The sequence below is a fragment of the Psittacula echo genome (genome assembly GCF_963264785.1).
Source record: "Psittacula echo genome assembly, chromosome: 6".
Classification (NCBI taxonomy): domain Eukaryota; kingdom Metazoa; phylum Chordata; class Aves; order Psittaciformes; family Psittacidae; genus Psittacula; species Psittacula echo.
In genome coordinates this window covers 36628770-36644408 of record NC_137743.1, presented here as the reverse complement: position 1 = coordinate 36644408, position 15639 = coordinate 36628770, and the positions used below count along the sequence as shown (strand labels likewise).

At 40.6% G+C, this 15639-nt stretch overlaps 1 protein-coding gene across 1 annotated transcript in view; it reads left to right on the top strand.

Moving 5' to 3' along the window:
• LRP1B (LDL receptor related protein 1B) overlaps positions 1–15639 on the top strand; it is a gene marked incomplete at both ends in the record, with an annotated part of 775176 nt that overhangs the window by 146647 nt on the left and 612890 nt on the right. The gene's annotated exons all lie outside the window — the stretch shown is intronic.

Genomic DNA, 15639 nt, shown 5'->3' with positions numbered 1-15639 from the left:
CCCTTAATCATCTTAGTTGCCCTGCGCTGGACTCTCTCCAGCAGGTCCCTGTCCTTCTTGAACTGAGGGGCCCAGAACTGGACCCAATATTCCAGATGCGGTCTCACCAGGGCAGAGTAGAGGGGAAGGAGGACCTCTCTCGACCTACTGACCACCCCCCTTCTAATACACCCCAGGATGCCATTGGCCTTCTTGGCCACAAGGGCACAGTGTTGGCTCATGGTCATCCTGCCATCCACTAGGACCCCCAGGTCCCTCTCCCCTACACTACTCTCTAACAGGTCGTTCCCCAACCTATATTGGAACCTGGGGTTGTTCCTGCCCAGATGCAGGACTCTACACTTTCCCTTGTTATATTTCATCAAGTTTCTCCCTGCCCAACTCTCCAGCCTGTCCAGGTCCCGCTGCATGGCAGCACAGCCTTCTGGCATGTCAGCCACTCCTCCCAGCTTAGTGTCATCAGCAAACTTGCTGATAGTACACTCAATTCCCTCATCTAAATCATTGATGAATATATTAAATAATACTGGTCCCAGTACTGACCCTTGAGGCACTCCACTAGACACAGGCCTCCAACTGGACTCCGCCCCATAGACTACAACTCTCTGGCTTCTCTCCTTCAGCCAGTTTGCAGTCAACCTCACTATCTGATCATCCAGGCCACACTTCCTCAATTTAGCTGTGAGGATGCTGTGGGAGACTGTGTCAAATGCTTTGCTGAAGTCAAGGTAGACCACATCCACAGCTCTGCCATCATCCATCCACCGTGTTATTTCCTCATAAAAGGCTATGAGGTTGGTCAAGCATGACTTCCCCTTGGTAAAGCCATGTTGACTGCCCCTCATAACTCTCTTATCCTTGACATGCCTTAAGATGGCATCAAGGATAAGGTGCTCCATCACTTTCCCAGGGATGGAGGTGAGGCTGACCGGTCTATAGTTACCCGGGTCCTCCTTCTTGCCCTTTTTGAAGACTGGAGTGACATTTGCTTTCCTCCAGTCCTCAGGCACCTCTCCCATTTCCCAAGACTTGGTAAAGATGATGGAGAGTGGTCTAGCAATGACTTCTGCCAGTTCCCTCAGCACCCGTGGGTGCATCCCATCTGGACCCATGGATTTATGGATGTCCAGATTGCTCAACTGGTCCGTAACCCATTCCTCGTCGACTAAGGCAAACTGCTTAAGCATAAGTGCTTCTTGGAATCTCACATTTAGTTTATCACTTTGGTGGTTTTAGTAGGCTTTTCAATACTTAGCTCTATTTAGTGGTCTTAAAACAAAAAAAATCATCCATCATCTATTTATCACACTAAGAAATCTCATACTTTCTGTAGCTGTGCATACACATTTTCTGCTAACATTTCTGTTGGTGACCAGCTTCACTCAAGTGTAGCATCATTATTCTCTTGCTATTTCTTCTGGTGTTAATTTATTATTGATTCAAGTTTTCTCATTTTTAAATGAGATGTTGGTGACATTGTATAAGTAATTTAGTTTCTTACTGATACAATTACTTGTGCTTCTCATACTTTCCTGATCGTTAGTGAATTTTCTGTGAGGAGAACCATTGCCTTTATCCTGTGTGCTAGTAGGTGTGTTTGGTAGGGAAATTATTTGCATGCTGTTATACCCTCCAGGTCATCAAATAAAGCTGCTGTTTAATAAGAAAATCCTCCTTTGCAGATTTATTGAGATTGTATCAGTACAGAGCTCATTTTGCACCTATTATTGGTGAAAGTGTTTCAGTGCAAAAAATGGAGGGCTTGGGAGTGGTTGTATAACTGAAATGTAAAGAGGAAGTGGAGGTAATTTAAAAAACCAGCCAACCAACCAAACTTGTATGAGCTGCATCTAGAATCAGGGTATTTAAAAGGAAAGTGTAATATTCTTCCTTGAAGAAAAACTTAAGGGGAAGTTAAGGAAATCCTTCTGCAGCAATGAGCATCAGCATATGATAGTTTCATGTCAAGAGATGCAAGTAATTGTAACAGTACGTATGCAGCGTGACAGGCAGTTTAAGGTTAAGGCCACACACTGGTGGTCTTTGCATGTGAGCTTCCCTTCCCTGGATACCTTGGGGAACGGTGAAGGTGTGACAAATATCACAGAATCATAGAATGGTTTAGGTTGGAAGGGACCTTAATCGTTTTTTTTTTTTCGTTTAATTCCTGCCCCACTGCTACAGGCAGGGACACCTTCCAGTAGACCAGGTTGATCCAAGCCCCATCCAGCCTGGCCTTGAACACTGCCAGGGATGGGAAGCCACTATTTTGCAATTATCCCAGCCTCTTCCCTGAAAGACTCTGCCTCTTAGGAGTAGTTGGGCACAGGGAGGCACGGGGAGGTGTGCACACCTTTCTGTACCCCTGACTACCCTAATGAGCCTCCTGCACCAGTGATTTCTTACACGGAGCATATGTGGGAATGTTTTTTCAGTAATCAAAATATGATACCTAAGGAAGCCCTTGAGAGGTGGGGTTTCTAGCAGTGAAGTCAGCTTCAAGCCTTCCAGAAAGCCTGTGGACACAGCAGGTATTTTATAATGTTTGCCAGGTATCTCATCTCCAAAGTCACAACAGAACTGGAGGCACAGTTTGGGGAAAATCAGTTTGGTCCCAGCAAGCCAGTTGAAAACAATTTTAGGGGTAAAGAGCAATGAAGAACCTGTGCTGATCCTTTTGTAAAAGGTGTGTATGTCATACCTGCCACAAGCTCTCCTAAGTTTTTATTTCTCTGAACTTTTGGAAGTAATTGCTATTACAGATATGGTAAAAGACCAGAAAAGCTCCTCTCAAGAAATATAGAGATATCTTTTGTCCCAGCAAATAGCTAACGGCATGAGGATTCCTTTGATGGCATGAAAGATTCATTTAAAACTGATTTGTCCTTTGATTGCCCATCGAAAGAAAATGATACTGGTAACATTACACTGTTTTTGAAATTGAAGGGGTTTGCCTCTCACATGCCATTGCACAGTGTGTTTATGGAACTGTAGTATTGTGATGTGATGTATGTGCTGGACTTCAGCTACATGTAAAGCGGAGGAGATGATAGCAACTGGGGTGTAGTCCAGAAATAAGTACTCCGGGTTCTTACCTAATTTTTACACCTTCCTAACATAATACAGAAAACGAGACAGTAGTATTTCAGAGTAAACAGTACATGGCAAAACTGCAGGAGTGGGTATGCTAGGGTCTCTTTGGAGGATGATTCCCTTTACCCCTCTTTCTTTTGTAGAAAACAAGAGTTCTGTGTGAGCTTTGCCTCCATCTGAAATCTCATCTCCTGCTTTGGGGTTTTTCTGCCAGCAAGCTGTGACTCTGCCAACTGTTACAGAAACAAAAGCTCTTTCCAGTTCACTTCACCCAGAAACAGCCTGCTGTTTAAATTTCTTCCTAGCCCATCTCTCGGCTCTCTATTTTAGCATTCTAGCCCCAATTCTGTGGGGAGGGTCCTAAACCTGCAACGTAATTTTCCCTGCAGGTCTGGCCTCGAGCACCCTGCAGGCTGATCTGCGGGATGCTGTGCCACGGCCTCCTTTCAAGGCATCGGGCAGAGACACTGGTGCAGAGAAAGGTCAGAGCACTTTATGGTGAGAGATCCAAGGGAGATGCAGCTTTGTACACTCTCAAAGACAAATTTTTGCAAAGGCTATCAAGAAAACAGATATGTAATATCTCAATTCTATTTTAAAGCTGCCAGACAATAAAATAACACTGAATCCCTGGTCTGATACATTCTAACCAGAAGGAGACAAGGAAAAATACTTTTATTTCTCAGGAAAAGGTCTGATTATGCTGATTGTACACTGATATCCAGAAATCTTCCAAGAGCAGCCAATAGACTCAGAGGATAAAATGTTAGATCACCCATTTAGTTTACAGATAGCTGATTTAAAACAGTTATGTGAAATTTTACATGCCGAGGTATACACAGTGCAATGTACTTATGGGCTTCCCAAAGTGAATTCTGCAGAAAATAATCCATGTGTATTATCTTTGTCTTGTGAGCAAAATGGGCTGGCCAGATCACATGTCACTCCTGGATCTGGCTCACCCAAATAGGTGCAAGAATTTATTTGATCAGGCCCCTTCAAATTACTGGTGTAATCACTATTACTTGCTTAAATTAGCATTTCTGTAGCAGCTATCATAATACTATTAAGTGAAGGAAAAATAGATGAATCATTGAAAATTAGTTGACAGTTTGAAATATTATTTTATTTCAACCTCCTCTGATCAGAAATGGCTTTTTAGGGGAGTTTTTAATGTATTTTCAAATATATGTTTACATCTTTCCCATTTTGTTTTAACATCTAAGTACGTTGATTCCACCAGAATAGATTATATCTATCAGATATGCTGAATGCCAAAGCTTCCCTCCTTCATACATTGCTGGAAATCTTTGTTTTGGAGACTTGGAGATCATGTATGACACTATTCCAGCTACCTACATCAGAATTTCTTGATTGCTTTACAGACTTGGCTTACTTAGCCAACTACTCTCACTTACTGGTGAGACTTGGAAGAACAGGTGACTGAACTTATTAAGACTGTGAATCAAGTTAGAAAGGACTGTGATTCCACCAGCATAGAGAAGTGGTTTCTGAGGTTTGTAGGAAAGATTACTGCTTATAGATCAAAGCTCCAAAAAACAAAGTAGAAAAAATAATTATGCTTTTTACACTCCAGTCATTGTGTAGAATCCCACAAATAAATCCGCTAATCAAGGATCTTGCTTTTCAGAGCTATAGTAAAGAATAGTAAGAAGTGTGGCATCAGAAATTTAGAGTAATACAACCTTGATAATCTCAGATACTCTTCTGTTTTGTGTGTTGCTGGCACCAGGATACAAAAAAGAACCAGTCTTCTTGTAAAAGTCGGGTGCAAAGTATAAGAATAAGAGATGTATGTTATGAATTAGGAAGCTTAAAACTATGAGCTCTGGCAGACAATAATCTTCTGTCTGTATACTTGTAGGCTTTCCTTAATGAATGGTTTTGGTCATCTTAATAGTTTTAAGTGTTATAATTACAACTCTGTTGAGTGCACTGTGCTAAAGGGCACACCCCTTGGGGCATGGTACCTGTGAACCTGGTGTTCGCAGAGGTTTTGACCCCATTAGCTGGGAAAACCTGACTACATTTGAGTCACAGCCATGCTTTGGGGAAATCTTCATCTTATTCCAGTATAATTAAGGAAATCTAGACCACAGTGATTCAGTGTAGAGTGTTTTGTGCCCACTCAAGTAGCATTACAGGGAAATGTTGAAGAGGTATATTATTACACAACATCCTTGTCTCTAAATTGGAGAGACATCAATTTGATGGGTGGACCACTTGGTGGATAAAGAACTGGCTGGATGGCCGCACGCAAAGAGTTGTGGTCAATAGCTCGATGTCCAGCTGGAGACCGGTAACGAGTGGTATCCCTCAGGGATTGGTGTTGGAACCGGTCTTCTTCAACATCTTTGTCAGTGACATGGACAGTGGGATTGAGTGCGCCCTCAGCAAGTTTGCCGATGACACCAAGCTGTGTGGTTCGGTTGATACGCCGGAGGGAAGGGATGCCATCCAGAGGGACCTTGACACACTTGTGAGGTGGGCTGATGCCAACCTTATGAAGTTTAACCATGCCAAGTGCAAGGTCCTACACCTGGGTCAAAGCAATCTGAGGCGCAGCTACAGGTTGGGCAGAGAAGAGATTCAGAGCAGCCCTGTGGAGAAGGACTTGGGGGTGTTGGTCGATGAGAAACTTGACATGAGGTGGCTTCAGTGTGTGCTCGCAGCCCAGAAAGCCAACTGTATCCTGGGCTGCGTCAAAAGGAGTGTGACCAGCAGGTCAAAGGAGATGATCCTGCCCCTCTACTCTGCTCTTGTGAGACCTCACATGGAGTATTGTGTGCAGTTCTGGTGTCCTCAACATAACAAGGACATGGAACTGTTGGAACAAGTGCAGAGGAGGGCCACGAGGATGATCAGGGGACTGGAGCACCTCCCGTATGGAGACAGGCTGAGAAAGTTGGGGCTGTTCAGCGTGGAGAAGAGAAGGCTGCGTGGAGACCTCATAGCAGCCTTCCAGTATCTGAAGGGGGGCTGTAAGGATGCTGGGGATGGGCTATTCGTCAGGGACTGTAGTGATAAGACAAGGGATAATAGGTTAAAACTTAAAGAGGGGAAGTTTAGATTGGATATAAGGAAGAAATTCTTTACTGAGAGGGTGGTTTGGCACTGGAATGGGTTGCCCAGGGAGGTTGTGAATGCTCCATCCTTGGCGGTGTTCAAGGCCAGGTTGGATGAAGCCTTGGGTGGCATGGTTTAGTGTGAGGTGTCCCTGCCCACGGCAGGGGTTTTGAAGGTAGATGATCTTAAGGTCCTTTCCAACCCTATCTATTCTATGATTCTATGATTAAAATCTCTAGGATTGTAATCTGTGACTTTGTTTGCAAAACAGAACAGAGACAGTTAATGTCTTGAATGTTGCATTCTCAAAACTAGTTCTCTACAGTTTGTATATGGTGTCTATTTAATATATCAAACCTTCCTATACTACAGTTTCTGGGCTGTACAGCTGGTGCTGCAGGGACACTCAGCAGCAGTGAATGGGCAGCCTGGGCATTGTGACCAGGAGCACATGTTGTGCCCGGGGAGACAGTTCACATCATGAGCTGGAGTTTTACTCTTTGGATCTTTGTGCAGCAAGAGAAGAGTGAAATTTTGCATCACTTGCATGTCTCAAAGGACAGAATTGAAATTGCCACTAGAACAAGGTCAGAATGATAAAAGTGACATTAAAGAGGGTCTTTTTAGAGGATGTCATTGAAAAACTTGGTTTTTAGAAGGAAAAAATGTGTCCTGGAGTTGGTAATGGGATACAGATTATATTTCCTATATGTCACTGTCTCTGTTCCTATATAGACAAGTAGTAGTAGCTGAACATCATAGCTAGCAAATAGCTGAGTTAGGCAGGCGATCTGAATGTACTGACTGTTTCAGTCTATTTTCTTGCGTGATTATTCACATCTCAAAAATGCCTTCTTGACTCTTGAGTAACTGCTGTCCCCATTAGTGCTGTAAAAAGGGAGGTCAAGGACTGGACTAGAACAAAGGCTGAGCTATTGCTTCTTTTCAGACTAAATTGAGCCTGGAAACTCACAGTGAGGATACAGTCACTCTGTAGTGAGATTTCCATCCTCAAGACACTCTTCCTAAAGGGCTAAAATGTCCACCCATACTTATGCCCTGATATAAGGAGTGATTAGAAATTATGTGAGGAATGGCTTAAAAAAAAGTAGTTCAAGCTCACACAGTGAGAACAAGCAAGATAACTTTATACATAAAACACAAAAAATGCAGCAGTATTTTGAGGATGGTTTTCTGCCTCAGTCTTGTAAGTAGCCTTTAAAAAATTGTAATTTTATTTACATTTCTAATTTTATACATTTCTAATCCTATATATTTGTAATCCCATGCATTTCAATGGACATTATGCACTGAAATGCATTTAATTCCACTCTCTCCTCCCTAGACAGGGGGCTTCAGGGCCCAATGATTCTGAGGGAGAATTGACCAGTGCTTTGAGAATCATGAATCTTCCAATCTCTAAAGAGGTGTTTTATTAGAACACAAATCTAATAATTTAGAAAAATGTAAACTCTGGTTTTCTGGATGAGACAAGTTACATGTTAAATTAATAATAAAAAAATTATATATAAATGAAAGGGAGAAGAACACCATCCCTTCATTTCCAGCCTAGTGACATTATTAACCCTCCAGGTTGCTACAGCAGCCTGTAGTAAGCTACAAGTAATGAGTAAGAAGTCACAAGCACCTCTTTTTTACAGTTGCACGCTGCTACTGAAACGCAGCACAAATGCTACTTATCCACTCAACTCTAAGAAAGCAAATTAAGTGCTTTTACCACCTGTCTTTGATGGTAATATTGTTTATCTCACAGGGATGCCGATGAAGACATTGAACAGTGCAAAGCGCTAACTCTTAGGTCTTTGGAAAGGACCTGAGTGCTGTACAACTCAGCACGGTGTTAGCAAAGCACCCTACCATCTTTTAGTATCCACAGTCCCATGGAAATGCTTGTTGTCCTTATTGATCTCCCAAGGAGAGTTAAGTACTGGAAATGGAGTCGGCGGCACTGCTGCCTGCAGTGAGGGGCCGTGCTGCTCTCGTCCAAGTAGTAAATTGTCATGTAAAGGCAAAGGTGTCAGCAGGACTCTGCCACTTTGCAGATGTTTTACAGCTAAACGGGGCTCAGTAACAGAGTGCAGGGATCCTCACCTTGCGCAGTAATAAACTGATCACAATTAGTATTTTGTCTTTACTGAGATAGCACTATTCTCAACTGCCTTCTCTGTAGGTTCCAGAGACATTCTGGAGACAAGAACATATTTTTTTTTTGTATATATCAATACTTACGTACTAGTTACATACATATCAATGTATGTAGCTATTTCTGGTATTTTCTATACCTGCACAGTTGTATTTTGGGCCATTTCATATGATGGGTTTAGGATTTGTTTGAACCAGTTTTCATTCACAGCTGGTGTGGAATAGATGAAGCCAAGAGGGATATGGGACAGGGAGGTCTTCCTGGATTGGGGCATGGCCACGTAATCTCTTATAGTAATTAATAAAATTCCATTTTAAGATAATTTGGTTCATGGTGTACTTTTGTCTTTGGTGTCCTTCCCGGGAGGCTGTTCAAGAAGATGGTGTTTCATGAGCTGTCAACTTCTTAATCTTTGCTATTCCTAGACCAAACATATAGTAACTTACTCCTTGGTAAGGTCATCTTTAAACTTGAATCCTTTCCTCCTGATGTCAACTCCTTTTTCTCACTATTCCATCCAGCCTTACCTTGGTGTTTAAAGATATATGACATAAACCTGATTTTTTGGTTTTGAGGTAATTAGTAATATATTTGACCTATTGTTTTTTAAAAGGAAACCTCAGGTAAGAAGTGTAATATCAACATATAGTCTAATTGTTATGTCATTGTTATTTTGGAGTGATTCAGTATATGTGTCTGCAATGTGACTAGAAGGTTGATAAAGTAATTACTGTTTTTATGAATCTTGGAGTTATTCCCTCAGTACAAGCCCTTGTAACTTGTCAGCTTCAGGGGGAACATTCATCGCAATTTTTTATATAGTGACATGATATGAAAATGGCTTATGCAAGAAAATTCAGCTTACATGTTCTAATAACTGCTTTCAATTTGTTCTTCCCATCAGTGCCATTAATATGCAAATACAATATGAAATTATGATGTCACATTATAGGCCTATTCACTATATTCTACTTTGTGTATGATATCAGCTGTTCTTCTGGAAAAATACAAAGTATATGAAAAAAAAATAATGATGACCCACATCATTTTTCACCATAACCGTGACAAAAGAAAGGAGCAAAAGGAAAAATGAATATTGGAAAAAAGAATTAGATCTCTGGGTCAGCCGTGGGCAGGTGTCCTCTGCAGACAACTGAAATGTATCAATGATGTTGCTGGAAGGGCTTAGTTTATTATCATATTGACGCTCAAATTTGTGCTTTTGTTTGATTTACTCTGTTGTACCATTTTGCAATATAGTTACATAGAATCATTTCTTAAAGTAACAGTCTATTTTGCTTCAGCAGTAATACGTACATGAGTTGTTATGATATTTGTATTCATTTGTAAACTTTAACTTCTCAATAAGTATCAAACTCAAAATACTCAGATAAATGCTAATTTAATATCAGGTAAAGGGAATTTTAAGAAAACTGCACAGGATATGGTCAGAATAAGGGCAGCTGTCACAGAACTAGTGTGTGTAAAAAAACCAGAAAAAATACAAAAATAAGAAAACAGTGTTGCCAACTGTTAGTTTGAGATGTCCATCCCTGGGCTCTATGCATCCCACAGACTGTGGTGTAAAAGTAATTTGTTGGAAATAGCAGTAGGCAGTAAGAAAAACTGATGTCAAAAGCGGCACTGGAAGATCAGTCTTTAACCCAGGGTTCCAGCAACCTCCTGCTTTTCAAATTTTCAGAGCCATGATACCCCATCCTGACGACGTGTAACTTTGAGAGGTTGTTTCAAATGTTCTTCTTGGGTAAGAAAAACAAGGCCAGAAAGCCAGTGCATTAAGTAACACTACCAGAAGATTTCTTGAACTTAGACTAGTTTTTATTTTAAAACCATATATTAATAGAATTCCCAGTTCTGTTTGCATTTTGTTTGTTTTGTTTTTTTTTTTCCTTTAGTAGCTCCACTGGCTGGTGAGCCTGAACATATCTGTCATTTTCTTCAGAGCTTTGTCTGATGGCAGTGATTATAACTTTATAAACTCCATCACTGGGTCCTCCCTGCAAGACCTAGACACTAATGTGAGATTTATGAAGTATTTAAGTACTTGCTTTAGAACTGAGATCCAATGACGACCCTTCATCTGCTGATTTTTTGGCTTAACATTACTGAGACTTCTAAAGATCTGTAGAACTCCTCACTATTCTTGAAAGAGGTGCTGGCTCAAAGGGGCTTTGAGCCTCCCCCACCATTACAAAATATGCAGGTACTAGGGGTCACACCAGTATAAAACACATGGGTACTGGGATCATGCCTGCACCTAGTTTATTTGCCCCTTCTCCTGCCAGAAAACTCCAAGCACGTAGCTGGAGTGCTGGGGTGAGGAGGCACTGCACATTCTGAGAAAAACACTGCAGAAAGCAGTGATTTCTTCTAACAGTCCCATAATCTAGAAATACGTACCACTGCAGTAGGGCAAACTAGTTCAATTTTTTTTATTTCAAGTGTATTTATGTGCTATCCTACAGTTTTTACAAGGCCATAGATAAAGCTACATAGTATCCTGCAGGATTTTTTTTTTTTTTTTTTTTTTTTATTTTAAAGATGGTAAAAGTTCAGGTCAGGTGTGATTAAAGAGAAGAGGAGTTCAGGTCATCTGTGATTAATCAGTTGCCTCCTTGTTTCGGCTTGGTGGAAAACACCTGGACCTTGTAAGAATTCAGAAGGCAGGGATAGAAAAAGAAAAGTAGCAGCTTTTATGGTGCTGCAAGAAAAAACAGCTTCTGGGATATAATGTGGGAAGAATGGATAATCAGAAATAGTTCATGATCAGGATGAGTGGTAGTAGCTTAATGGTATTTAGATAAAACGTACAGTTTTGGGGGTGACAGGAGAGGGGTATTTGAACTAAGGGTGGCTTAGGGTCTGGAAACAGTGTTGGATTTTTATGTCTGGAGGCGGTGAGGCTGGTTAAGGGTCTGGGAAATGAAATGGAAAAGGACACTTATTTACAGAAGCCTTGGGGCAGTGATTACACTGAAAGAACAGCAAATTTTGTGAAGACAAGAAAGGTAAGGCAGGAGATACTGTCTCTGGGGTATCTCTGCAGTATTCATGCCCTAGGACCAAAAACCAAGGGGGCTGCAGTGCTCTGAGGTGTGAGAGTTGTTCTGCTGAGAATTTAATGTGCTGATACTGCCTGGGTTATGAATTATTCTTGAAAATGTGTCTCAGGTTGAATTTTGGGGAAGAGCAAAGGTTTAACAGGAGAAATTTGCTATCTGCTTATTTTGCTATTTGTGTGTTGGAGAGAAGATGAATGTGGGGGGTGAGATGGGGTGAGGATATAAGGGGAATTTTATAGACCTGTGCGAGTTTAAATGCAAAACGGAGACACATTCAAATTGTGTACTATTAGCAATAGTTGAGCTGTGACTTCTGAGTGCTCTATAGAAGCAGTGACACTGTAATAACAGGAGACATCTCAGTATGCAAGAGGAAAAAGAAAAAGACTGACCAGGTGTCGTTGGGGGAATTTGGACTAGAGCTGGTGTTGACCATGGCTTGTGGAAGTGGTTTAAAAAGCCATGCAGGACTGATGAGGTTTGTAACCTCAGAAATGTTGCTCGATGGTTTCTTTGAAGTTGGCTGTTAAAGCATGGTGGATTCTGTATGACATGGAACTGGTTCTGAAGTCTAGTTGTGTATTGATAAGGCTCCTCATGACAAAAATACTGTCTTTCTATCCTTTAGAACAAATTCTATCAAACATACATAACTCTTAGAACAATTTGGATTGAAAAATACCTGTGTATGTTGTTCTCCTGTGTCAGAGAGTTTTGTCAAGCCAGGACTGTATCCTTGGTCAAAGAAGAGGAAAATCATTTTGATTCTTGGAAATAAACAGATAAATAGGATTGACTGTCTACTTGAAAGTGATTTGTGTGTCTGGGTTGTGTCAGTTCTGTGTCTTGAGGCTTGATGCAGCCACTTTGAAAAGCAAAGACCATGTCTTTCTTAGTTTCAGGGACAGCACGCTGTATCCATACGCCTGGATAATAAATATGCAGATTTCCAGCAAAGATCTCACTCATGTTTTCTTCTATTTTGGAAAAGACGGAAAGGGAGAAGGCAAAGTTGATGCTGAAATAGCATAATTTAGTCAATCTGGAACATTCATGGGGCCCAGTCCTGAATGTGGTTAGATAAGGGTAAATTTTGTTGATTCACATGGCTTGGTTGACAGGTGAACTGCTTTCATTTCCTTCCATGTCTGTATGCATCCCTGCATACTGAGCCTATCTGTTGTGTAATGTTTTTTTTTCAAGGTCATATTTAAATTTGCCTCAGCTACCTATTCCATTATATTAAAAATAAATGTTTCTGTCAGTGTCATCGAAACACATCAGTCTAATCAGCATCACACAGTGGATCCCTTCTTAATGTGAATTGAGAAATATCTATCTGGTGTTTAAGGCTGACTGGCAGCTGCAATGCTACTATGCAATTCAAAATCCCAGGGTTACGTCTCAGGATATTGTGTTCTCTTGAGTCCCAGAACAATCTAAATTGCTCTTCTCTTTTTCTACGTATTCAGCACTGAGTTTTGTAGGCTGGGGCTAATCAAAAGTATGTGTGTGTAAAGGAGAAGGTGAATTTTGTAATCAAGTACTTCCTTCCTTTTAAGGAAATTCAATTGACTGAAATATATGTAGATACATGTATATCTCTCCAAGGTTCATGTATGTACATATATGTTTATATATATGATATTCACATATATAATGTTCATATATACATATATGAATTTAAACAGAAGTACTAGGGGAATTCCTTCCCCAAAATATCTGAAAACTTGTAAGAAGTTCCTGTTTTGTGCAGTTGACAAGGGACATCCCTCAAATGTAGTAATATATTTATATATTTGAAAAAGTGGAAGTTTATCAAACTTTGAAATGCCAGTTTTCAATAAATGGAATAAAAAATGTTATTTAAAATTATGGGGGAGGGGGGTAAAACCCAAAACCCAACAAAAACCCCCACCAAACCAAATTTTTCAATGTACTTTAATTTAAAGAAACTTGGTTTGTTGTTTTTGTGGGTTTTTTTTTTTTTTTTTCCTACTTCTGATCATACTTATGTGTTGCAATTAATGACAGCAGTATGCTTATGAAAGCCAAGGTGGAGTTTTAAAAGTGAAGAAGGATCACTCCAATTTGTGCAAAAGAGTTGTTGTAAGGGATGTGATAACCACCTTGGAGATATCTAGAGATTATTGGAAGTCTCCAGGAGAACGCCCCTGTCTCTAATTAGCTATTAATTAAAATCCTGATTATCTGGCCTATATCCAGTGGCATTTCCAAACAAGATGATAACATGAAGCGTGTGTAATTCTGTTGTTAGAAAACTGTAACGAGATTTCCTGTCAGCTGTTGCCATATAGCTACACTGGCAAAAGCATTTTTTAAAGTAACTTTCTCAAAGATAGGTATGAAAAGAGCAGGTGAAATGTGTTTTTAAAAAGCAACCTGAATGGATGAAATGGTTGCAGATCATATGTAATGTTTGTTTCTTGGTCTTTGCTTTTCTTGGAGTTGTTTCTTCTTTTCACGTAGTTGATGTTTGAGTTTGGTAGGAGCCTATTAACAAGTGGGAAATGCCAAGATTTCAGATGCTGAGGTTTCAGCTGCAGAGTTAATGTAGCAAGAGCTTGGGGATGGGGAATAGTCCTGACCTCCCTATATATTCGACTTTGTGATAATACTGAGTTTTAAGATTATGTTTCCCACATCAAAACCTTTGTCCCTTGGTTGCTGAGCTAATGTGAAAGCTGCTTTAATGCAGCTTGTATAATTCATTGAGCTTTTCTCCTTTCAGCAGCTGCCAGCATCTTTTCATTGTCTACTCCTTGGGGAATGTAACATAGTGCAAGGGACTGTGTTTCTGTTTGCTGATTACAGCAGTCCTGATGTTATTGCATAATCTGGACATTGTTCTGAAGTGTTAAGTGTTGCATGTGCTTCCTGGTAATCATAAGCTGTAGGAGACAGGTCAGCAATGTGCTGCTCTAATATGTGGGAGATAATTTCCTGAACGTCTGAAAGGACTAATTTTTTACAAAAAGTCCATAAATGCCGTGCCCAAGTGGTTTGTTCCTTTGGGCATGGCATTGTTTCTTTAACAGAAGATTGTTTTGTTTGGCAATTAATTCCTGTTGATTTCTCAAGATAGATTTCACAGGTTTATTAAACTTTTTCTCAGGAAAGTTTGAGCATCCTCTTGGAAAGATGATAAAGAGAGATCATTGGAAAAGAGCCCTGTCAAGTTAATTATTGGGTTGTTTTTACTGTTGTTCAGTAATTGTTCAATGAACAGTGGTCTGAGCCATTCTAGAAGTGGAGGCCAGAGTCCAGTTCTAACACATGGTCTGCTGGACTCCTTGGTACAAATGCTCTTTTGCATCCTAGGAAGCTTATATGGTGACATGCCTTCAGAGGAAGAGTGTGGGGTCCTTAGCCAAAGCCCTAGTTTGGTTGGTCCTGTTGGAGATTTTGGGTGAATTGTCTTTCTTCCTTAGCTGAGGAATTTGAGGTGTGTCATCTGCATTGACATACACACTCTAACCACTTGACTGCTATAGAAATAGCCCTCCAGCATGGCATGAAAGGAAATCGGAGAGACATTTCTTGTTTATCTAACGGGTATTGATACCAGCCTCAAGGAGAAAGCTCCAGTCTGTGATACGTGTGGATTGAGACACACACCAGTGTATTAAATCAGAAGTATCTGCTCCAGAACAAGCAAGGCTTCAAGCCCATATGGGTGACATTTTTCATTAACTTAATTGTAGGCCAGTCTCTCCACAGTGCCATCGTTTGGAGCACCAGTGTTGGAATTGTTCAGGTGTCTCTGAACAGAGACCTGCTGTGCGGAGACCTATTTCCATAGCTGGGAATTTCTGTCTCTAGTGCTCTGGATGCATTTTGTGGTATCCCTGATATCACTAGCAGAGACTGAGTCTGTGTAATGATGCATCTTCTGGCTTGGGCACAGCATTGTTATTGGTTCAGCATGTTTTTGTTTCTCTAGAAGAGTATGAGCAGTGCTGGCAGCATGAGCCAGAAGCTATGACACTTCACTGAGTGTGTATGCCCTGCTCACATCATTAGTTTCATGAAGCTTGTAGCAATTAGTTTGAGTGGCCATATATTTTTTTTTCTTTTTATTTTATCACTTCTGGTGACTGATTTCTCTAAAATTCAGATGCTGCTAATCCTGCATCTTAGTTTGGAAAGCATAAGGCATTTATTTTTCATCTCCGTTTTGAAAATGTTTTT